The sequence below is a fragment of the Silene latifolia genome, chromosome 5 (assembly GCF_048544455.1).
Source record: "Silene latifolia isolate original U9 population chromosome 5, ASM4854445v1, whole genome shotgun sequence".
NCBI classification, from domain to species: Eukaryota; Viridiplantae; Streptophyta; class Magnoliopsida; order Caryophyllales; family Caryophyllaceae; genus Silene; species Silene latifolia.
The window spans coordinates 38293547-38304331 of NC_133530.1; positions in this window are offsets into that span (position 1 = coordinate 38293547).

Genomic DNA, 10785 nt, shown 5'->3' on the forward strand with positions numbered 1-10785 from the left:
TCTTCCATTTCTTTATTTTGCACATAATTTTGCGTCTAATAAATTGTTTTTTTCGGAATTACGCACGGTATTGTTGTCTTTTCAGGTACTTATGGTAATACTGCTGGCTACTGAAACCTCCTAGCTCACGCTGGTTTGGGGAGGTTTCCTTTTGCTGCGCTTAAAGTCTTGTAAGTTTCCCATGTCGCCTTTATGTCTTATTTAAGTTATTTTATTGCAAAATCCCATTTCCCTTTTTATTTCATTACATGATTTCGCACAATGGGGACATTGTGTGATTTGGTTTGGGGAAGGGTTTTGAATTGCATTCACATGTTTTGTTGCATTTCTGTTTCACGTTTATTGCATTTCAGTTTGCATTGTTGTTTAATTTCCTATATATGTACAAAATTTCAAAAAAATTGAAAAAATTTCAAAAATTCAACAAAATTGCATGTTTATTTTAGCATGTAGGTCGAGTCGGAACGGTAGTATTTCAATGATGACATTGCATTTTCAGCTGTTTTATGCTTAAGCCGTGCTAAATTGACATGTTATTAGTAGAATCTTATATGCATAGTCTACGAGTTTTCGTTAATTATTTGCTGAACTTGATAACTTGACTTAGAATTTTGGCAAACTACATTATATTCTGAGATTTAGAGCTTATAACTGGTGTCATTCATGACCAGTTTATCTAGGATTGTGAGTAGTACTCCTTATGAGACATGTTACATAAATTTGCATAAATACGAACTTAATCTGCTTAATACCTATATGCATTCGGTTTGTGGTTTGTTGACACATGTGGAAGAGGTTTCCTTTATTCATTTTGCCCATAAGCTTCACATAGCCAAAAATAGCCTTTTGTCCCTTAACTACATCCTATATTTAGCCTGCCTTTGTCAAGCTAGTAGTATTAGTTTTTGGGAATGTGTTTATTGCGGTTTGGTTATATTACTCTTTATCGAGACGTTGGTGAAATGGTGGAAGGAAAGGAAAGAAAAAGGTTTGAAAAGAAAGATAAAAAGAAAAAAAAAGAAGAAAAATGATTCGAAAAAGAAAAGAGAAAACAAAATCACATGGTTGAAGTTCCGATTAGTTGGTGATTTTATTCCCATGCTTTATTATTATCATTTGGGGAATTACGGTTATAGTTGGAGATTGTGAGTTTAGTGCTTGACAATTAGCACTGTGTAGATACCCGTATCCGTCGATATTGGAATTTATAGAGAACCCGACAAACACCCGATGATGATAGGACACATGTATTCTTTAGTTGTCATTGTCATTATTTGGGTTCGTTTTACGATGTAGAATGGGCGTCGTCGATGAAGTATTTTATTAATTTAAATGAGATTTAAATTAATGTTTTTTAGTGAGTTCATTTTATTATTTTAAATGATATTTAAATTATGGTTTTTTTTGAGGTGAATTCAATTTATTATATTTTATTTTGAATTTATTTTCCCAAGTTTATTTTATTGAAAATAAAATAAATAATTGATTTGAAAAATCATTTTATGAATATATTTGATTTGAAAAATCATTTGTTTTAATGTATTGATTGATTTGAAAAATCGATTTTAAAAGCGAAGAAAACTCGTTTTAAAAGCATGTTTTTGAGCTCGATTTTAGCTCGGTTTTTGAGCCCGTTTTCTTTACGAATTGGCACGAATCTCGAGTACACTAACCAACCTAGACCAATACCCATCCACCCCAGTTCGAACCCCCTATCCACGGCCCAAATTCCGTCCCAAACACCCCCCCAAACAGCCCGCATACAAACAGCCCCCCCCCCTGTTTTGGCAGCTCAATCCCGAGCCCAAAACCCGCTCCAAATACCACCAAAACCCGTGCCCATTAACCCTAACCCATACCCTAGTATCCTACCCATATTACCTTACCTTAACCACCAAGAAAACCCCCCATACGAACCCTAGAAAGCCCCCCAAAAGCTGCTGGACAGCAGCTATGCTCAACAGGCCCGACTGCCTCTTCCTCTCTTTTACCCTACTTTAACTCCTTATAAATACGACCCCTTCACCATACATTGATTCCTCTAAGTTCTCCATACATCCTACCATCACCCACAAGCTTTAAACCTCAGAAACAAACCCTAATTGCCTCTCAAAATCCCTCCACAAAACCGACATACAAACTGAAACTGTTTGTGTGTCTTCCTCGAAAAGCAATTCGTTCCTCCCTCAAACCTCCATCAAAACTCGATTTTCTTGTTCCTAATTAACCACATAACATCCATCTACACATTAGACAAAGATTTACGAGCCAAATTGCCCTTGAGAGTACACGAAATCCCTCGAAAAACAGAGTGTTATACACTCTGTTTTCGCGGTTTGTTCTTGTCTGTCCAGTTCTGTTTGTGCTCGTTTTCGTGCCCAATAACCCAAAACGAGCAGGGGTTGCTTTAAGATCTCTGTTCTCCTCTCTTTCTAGTTTTCAAAACATCTTTCAAATCGAATTTTCATCGTGAAACGAGGGAGAAATCATCGTTTGAAAGTTGCTGTCCAGATTTGCCAAAAACGCGTGTTTGCTTTGTTTCTTCGTCGACGACGGCCTCTCGAGATAAAATCTACCATCGATTACGACCCAAGACGGTGTCAACGATACATGTAGGTTGAGGGTGCATCAAATCCTCCTCTTTCTCCTTTTTTTATTTCGTTTTTATGCTTGTTTTTCTTATGGTTTATTTTTGTTTGTTTATCGCTTTTATTCATCGTCTAAATTAACTATGAAACTAGTTTAGTCCGAGTATGAGTTAAAGTACCACCATGAACACCCGCGTTGACTTGAGATGGGAAAAGAAACCGCTACATCAGTCGGTCGTACACCCCCGTCTCATTTACATATCCTCGTGTTCAAGGTAGGGCATAAATAAAACGAATTTCTAACTTCGCTCTTCGCTTTTGACCCCTTTGTTATTTCGGCCAATTCGACACACCCTAGGATCCGTTGTATGTTAGTTTAACCTCTGACTGTTAACATATGACATATTTAGACGACATTAGATTAATTTAATAACCTAATTAGACATGTTAGGTGGCATCGACATAGCTTTAAAAATCGATTAACAATTTTATAACTTAATTGAATACATCTTTCTTTTCACCTAATTTCTCGCTAGTATAAGAGTGCGTGATTAGCACCTTCTTATTAACACTCGATGAGTTAAATTAATTAGCGAACTTGACCTAATTTGACCCCTTTTGAGCCGTGTAGAATACACAATTGCAAGACCTCTTTTCAATCGATCAACGTCGTTTATAACTTGTTTTCTAACTCATTTTCTAATCCGTTTCGCAATCATTCGATCTAACCAATGAACCTAACCTAGGAACTAGGGTGGCCTTGTCTTGGCCGTGAGGGTGGTTGTGGTTTTGGGCCGTGAGCTTGGCCGTTTTCTTTGTCTTTCTTGCTTCGTTTTTTATACCTTTTGTTCTTCGTTGTTTTGTTGCTTGTAATTTGTAATTTGTTTATCGAGTTGTAATTTTCGAGCTTGTTTTACTTTTTTTGAGTCAAAACCTCTTCAAAAAACCTTAGTCTTGTTTGGTTAGACGGTTGTGTCCCAATGCATGTGAGAGCGTAGTAAATCGCATGTTGCTTAAAGCGACATGGCCCGATTTATGCTAATGCATGCTTTGGTGCGTAGCCCAATGTCTAATTCGATGAGATTAAGTGAAAGCACGCATTACGAGGAGTGACCCAAGGCCGTGTGTCATGTAGGCCGTGAGTCACCCCTTTGTGCACGGTTTTCTAGGCCGAATGGCCGTGTATTGCGTCGTGTGTATAGCGTTGTATTTAGATCGAGTTGTATCTTTAATTTATTGTTGTGTCGGCATGAAATGCCTGGTTTGTAATAGGTAGATCCCAACGGCTCCCCCATTCCCCCTTAAGCCTTGTTTGCTTTGTTTTGTATGTTGTTAGATTAATCAACCCACTTGCTAAATTACAACTTTGACAAAGTTAGTTTAGTTGCATCTAAAACGACATAGAAATTGTTGTCACATGCTAGGGTTAAAACAACGTTTGCATATCATACATCGTAGTAGCTATGACCTTGTTTGAACTCCGACACTTGACTTAGTAGAGGCCGTTATTGACGGGCGGGGTTGGGTGTCCTTATGGGCTTCCCAACACGTACCCTCACCCCTTACTCAAGATCTATGGTTTGTGGATCCGTCTAAATACCATTGGATTACGAGAGTCATTCAAATCGAGTGATATAGGGTACAAGTCTTTATCTTTAATCACTCGTAGTCGATTGGCTTTATGCTTTTCGATGAAAGGTGTAAAGTTGACTTGAACGGTTCCAAGTTCCCAAAAAACTTGGTGGCGACTCTAATTTGTCTTAATTCGATTCGAAAGAACCTCGAGTCGATTATGCCTAGTGTGGATCCCGCGGACGCAGTTCCCGAGGGCCTTGTCCACACACTGGTTTTATTGGAAATCTTGAGCAAGAAGTTGGATGTTGTCATATGGTTTTGTTTAGGTACTAGCTTGATCACCTATACCTCCACATTCCCATAAATGTTTTGCCTCTTCTTACCCATACCTCACATATCCATATTTACCTCGGCATGTGTCATGGTCATTTGTTTGGTTGGAATGCATATGTACGGTTGTAGAGATTATTTCCATATTAGATTGCAGGCATGTCCTTATAGGTCGTAGTTAGGTGAGTGTCATTACATTTACTTCTTTCTATCTTTTACATATATTCACCTGTGCCTACTTGTGATATGAGCGACCCGTGAGAGTCCGAATTGATAAGTCTCTACAGTTGACGGTTCAGCAGATTTTTAACGACTAAAAAACTCGTTTGCATGATTCATATTATTAATTGATTGTTAGTTGTTGCATTAAATTGGTTTAGGCTAATCGGTTTGCATTTTGCTCTGAGATTGAACTCGTTCCATTAGGTTTTAGGATCGAGTCTAGTTCTTGCTTGGGGACAAGCAAGGGTTTGGTTTGGGGAAGTTTGATGCGTGTCATTTATATGATGTTTTACACCTTATTTTACACGCATTTCAGAGCTCAATTATGTAGTTTATGCTACTATTTGCCCCATTTCGTCTACTTTCGTGTTTTCATGTAATATTGCAGATTATTGCGGAAATGAGTAGATATTGAGCTAAATCCGTCCCCGAGTACTAGGCATTGCATTTGACATGAAGTATTTACTCGGGAAACGAGCTTGGTGCGCATTTCGAGGCCTGAAAGACAACTTTATGAAGAATTTAGAAGCGGACTACCAGTTACAGTGGTCGATCGACTGATGCCTATGGTCGATCGACCAGAGCACGATTTCCAGTAGCTACTGTTCAGCGAAGAGCAGTCGATCGACTGCCTTGTGTGGTCGATCGACCAAACCGTTAATTCTGACGTGAATTAATAGAACGAGAATTTAGAAGCCCATTATATATTAGGTTTAGGAATAAGAGTTGCGGGATATTCCTATATAACGTAGCTTTAGTTTTCAGAATAATCATCTAGTTTTATCATCAAGTTCTTAACATACAGTTGAATAATCATTAGTTTAGTTTATTTTCCGTCAATAAAGCTTTCTTTGCATTCGGTTTTGATCTTTCCTCTTCAATTCTCCCTACAGTATTTTTTGTTCCTTCGTTTATTACTCGCTGCTTTAATTCGTTCGTAGTATAGAATTGTTAGGTTAGAATTCCCAAAGCCAATTATCGTTTTATGTTAATTGTTCATTTAATTAATTTAAGTATGAATTCGAATGCTTTAATTGTTGATTTTATTGCTTTCATTATTTCCAGTATGAGTAGCTAAATACCCTGTGCTAGGATGTAGGGGATCTGTAGGTTAGGCGGCATTAGAATAGAAGACCTAAATCGCGCCATGGTCGATCGACTGGCCTCGTGAGATTACCTTCATTTTAATTAATTTAGTGCTATGTTTGACCAATCGAGTGCACGCGACTAGTTGAATGCTTAGGAATTGACCGACCCGATAAAGATCGAAAGATAGGGGAGGGAAATAGACTACCTAATTAAGACGACTAGGCTAATGAGGTCGAAAGATAAGTTAATTTAGGCATTTAAGTCACTTTTCAGGACGAGAGTCAGTACTAGTGATATTAGGGACCCGTAGCGAGATCGAAAGATGCTACCTGTTAACAATGGACCGAGAGGACTTCTTATTTTCCCGTCTCACGTGATTGTTTTAGACTTTCTTAGTATGCTGCCGCCGAAACTACAGTGAACCGACCATCTTAGTACCCCTTTTATATTTGATTTCATACATTTCTTTAGTTTACTTTTAAATTTCATTGTCATTAGTTATAGATTCATCCAAATAAAACCCCCAAAAATTTGTTACTTAAGACTAAAATAGACAACTTTTAATTACATTCGCCTCTCTGTGGTTCGACCCTGACTGCCGCTAGGTATAGTAGTAGTTTGGACTATAAATATTATCTTTGGTACTCTACGACGGTATCACTCGGTTTAACCTAACATGAGTAATTTCATCAATTGATTCACATAAAGGCTAATTGTTGGGGGAGATTAGTAAGGGTAGTCTAGAGGATTGATTTGGTTTATGGGCCAATTTTGGGTAATGTTGATTTGTAACCCTTGTCTACCAATGAAAGTTGTTAGGTTGGGAATCTGGTACCCGGAATTTGGTCTTATTGCTAACCTAGGTTGAGACCGAAAGGGAGAACCAAGGGAGGGCAACTCTAGGTTACTGTTTGAATTCGACCTTCGAGAGAAGGAGTTGGATGACCCGGAAAATGATGAGGGCTTTGGACTTAGGAGAAACTAGGATACCTTAGAGTAGTGCACATTTCTAGGGTAGTCGGGTTTCTACCTTAGGATTCCGACCTCCGAGACCGAAAGGGAGGGGGTTGGGAGGACTAGTGTCCTAATGCGAACCCGAGAGGGGGTATTAGGCGAATTAGAGCCATCTCCTCCTTGCTTGTCTACCCGAATAATTAGCCTAGGGAATCGTGATGTGGAATTAAGAATTGTTCTGGGAGAACCGAGTTCTAGGCCTTTTAATCATTTGATTTACAACTTAATCTTCTCTTGCTCATTTTTCCTTCTCTCGTTAAATTGCATTTTATTTTGTCTAGGTTAGTTTAATAACCTCATCTAAATATTGTCAACTTAGCTAAGCCTCAGAATTAAAACAATTAGTAATCTTCCTAGCTCCTTGTGGGATCGACCCTCAATTTTGCGCGACGACAACCGTGCACTTGCGAGGTTGATTTTGAAACCATCAGAGTGGGACTTACTCTGTCTAGTAAATATGTTTTTATGCAAAATAGTAGCTGACCTGATGGGTACTCGATCGAGTACGTGTGACACTCGATCGAGTAAGGGGCACTCGATCGAGTAAGTCACTTACTCGATCGAGTAAGTGAGTCTTACGGGTTGATTTAGCCGGATTTTGTTAATAACACGTGATTAATATAAAAGATTTCCGTCATTCTTCCTAATTGCTTTTTAACCTTTATAAAACCTTTCAAAGAAAAAGAGGAGTTACGTAGTTCGTTTTCTTCGCGTTGTTAACAAATCCCAAGGCTAGGATCGTTGGATTATCTTGTTCTTTACGCCGTTGTGATCGTCGTGTCGAGGGTAAGCTTCTTGCATAGTTTTTATAATGTTTTGATAAGTTTGTTTAAAACCCTAATTGGGTAGATTTGGGGGATTTGGCCGGGTGTGTTATGATCAATAATTAGGTGGTAATTGTATGCATATGTGTTATAGGAGGATGATTCGTAGAGGAACGGTATTGATTAGCTGCTGTGACGGTTGTATGATTATTATTCCAGGTAGGGTTTCCCTACTCAGTATTGTTTACATGGCATTGTTGATAATTGATTGTTGTTGTTGTTGTATATCATATCGGTATTGAATTTGGTAATGGTTTATTGTATTGTTGGTCGTATAACTGTCTGTGGTTTGCGAGGTGCGTCCTCGGCTGAGTGGAGTCACTTGCGGGAGTTCACGCCCTTGATTCGCCTTCTGTGGAACCCGTCACATAAGGGATGTGCACATTTAGGAACTTGGGTTTATCTCTCGGATGAGATGAGCGGGACTTAGGTGGGAACGGCTGCGGTCCCCCACTGGCGGTGTGGAATACTTGTTGCGATGAGTATTCTGGCAGGACTACACATTTTAGTGTGTGGTGATTTGATGGACATTGGTTTGGTTGGATTGGATTGTTGTTTTGCTTTGGTTGTAACGTTTGTATAATCAGTACTGACCTCGTTTAATTGTTTTAAAAAAACTGTGGTGATCCATTCGGGGATGGTGAGCAGTTATTGAGCAGGTGTGAGGTGGCTTGTGCGAGGGATAGCCGGGATGGAGTCATCACATGAGTCACTAGAGTCTTCCGCTGTGTCATGAACTTAGTTTATTTCAGTTGGTTTGACAGTTTTGAGAAACAATTGTATTTTACTTTATCAGTGTTTGTTTTGGACTTGTATCACGTTAAACATATTTAATAAAGTATGTTTCTTTATTGTCTATTTGATATACATTGCCTCGGGTAACCAATATGGTAGCATTCCCATGCCTTAAGTGGTCCTGGTAAGGCACTTGGAGTATGGGGGTGTTACATAAACACTGCTGCTGGCGCATTTGTCAACCCAAAAGGCATCACTACGTACTCATAGTGACCATATCGCGACTCAAAAGCTGTCTTAGGAATGTCTTCATCTTTAATCCTCAACTGATAGTAGCACCCGAATCTAATAACATAAAAGTTGGTTTATGGTTAATCAGAAATGTACCCGTAACAACTTGAGCATCATCTTATGCTGCTTGTTTATCCATCATAAACAACTTCGCGTTGTTTTTCTGACCTCCTCCCTGCACCATACTCACTGATGCTGTAAATTTGGCCGTCGAATTCTGGTTGCAATTGTTATTAAGGCTTTGATAAGATCCCCCATTATGGTTATAACCACCATTATTGTTACTGTAACACCCCCATACTCCAAGTGCCTTACCAGGACCACTCAGGTATAAGGATGCCACCATCTCGGTTACCCGAGGCATGATATTCACAAGACAATAACGAAACAACTTAAATGATATAACTTTAGTGAAAAGTACTTATACCTGAGTGGTCCTGGTAAGGCACTTGGAGTATGGGGGTGTTACAGTTACTTTGACCTCCTTGGTTGTTCCAAGTGTCTGCCGGACGATTGTTAGCCATACTCTGAGTCGGAGCTTGGGAAAATTTCCCCTGATAAGATCGCTGATCACCCCCTCCTCCATTGCTTCTGCACTCGAATCTCTTGTGGCCAGTGCCACCACAATTGTAGCATGTCAAGTTGGAGTTATCACTGGTACTGCGTGCACCACTACCACTATAACGCGAGCCCCTATCATAGCTAGCTCCCCCGGAATACGACCTAGCTTGGTTGTAGTTACCCTGCTTGTCGTTCGATTGACAACCACCTTCACTGTCAGCCTTACATTTCTCACTCACCTTCTCCTTTACCTCCTTAGCCATATTATCAAGTCGCTCCGCATGACCCGCTCACTTAGAAACATCTTTCAAATTAGTGATCACCCGAGCTGGCAACCTTTCCATAATCCGCAACGTCAACCCCCTCTCGAAACGAAGTGCTAGAACCTGTTGACTCATCTCAATATATTTGGCATAGCATGCTAGCTCATTAAAATTTATATAATACTCGGACACTATCATGCTACTGGTCATGACAAAGGAGTCAAACTCAACCCTTATTTGACTACGAACATGCTCCGGAACAAACTCGCGTCTCATCGCAACTTTGAGCTCCTCCCAGGGAATCGCTGCTTCACCCCGATTCCTGTAGTACTCCCGCTCGACTTTCTTTTCTTGATCCCACCATCCCCCAACTTGGCCTCTCAAGTACAAAGTAGCTTGATCCACTTTCATATCCCCCGGATAATTAGCCACCTCAAATATGCTCTCCGTTTCACGAAACCAGTTATCGAGCAGATTGGGTGCTCCTGTGCCCTCATACGTCGTAGGACGATGGCGAGAGATAGCGGTGCTTAGAGCGGATGCATCCACAACTACCTCCCGCCCCCTTGCCACATTTTTTAAGGCCTCAGTGACCATATCATTCTTCTCAATCATCCTTGTTATATCGTCGAGGGTCGTGTTAGCAGTTTTAGCCATGGCAGCAGATCTCTTTGACGACATTTTGATCTTCAATAACCAAAACAAACGTTATTACATGGCCTACGGCTCAAAATGAAATATTACCCGCCAAAAAAGGTACTCGGTCGAGTGACCTACGCAACTCGGTCGAGTACTGGCCACTCGGTCTAGTACTCGTGTTACTCGGCCGAGTGCACACACCAGTAGCTGGCCCAAAAATCACATAAAATTCACTCGGTCAAGCACCCTGGGCACTCGGTCGAGTGTCTACTCCACTCGACCGAGTGGCCACATTCCAGTAGCTATCCCCAAAATCATAAAAACCTTACTCGGTCGAGTGCCAATGTAATATGCCGTATTTAATAATTATATAATAATATTATTATATTGTATTTATACGAGTTATGAATGAGACGGAATAATGAAATAATAATAATAATAATAATAATAATAATAATAATAATAATAAATATTATTATTATTATTATTATTATTATTATTATTATAAAATGGTAATGATGATAATAATAAAAATAATAATAATAATAATAATAATAATAATAATAATAATAATAATAATAATAATAATAATAATAATAATAATAATAATATTTGTGCCCGACCGGGTTGTCGCTGATGTTGCTCAGCGTAAGT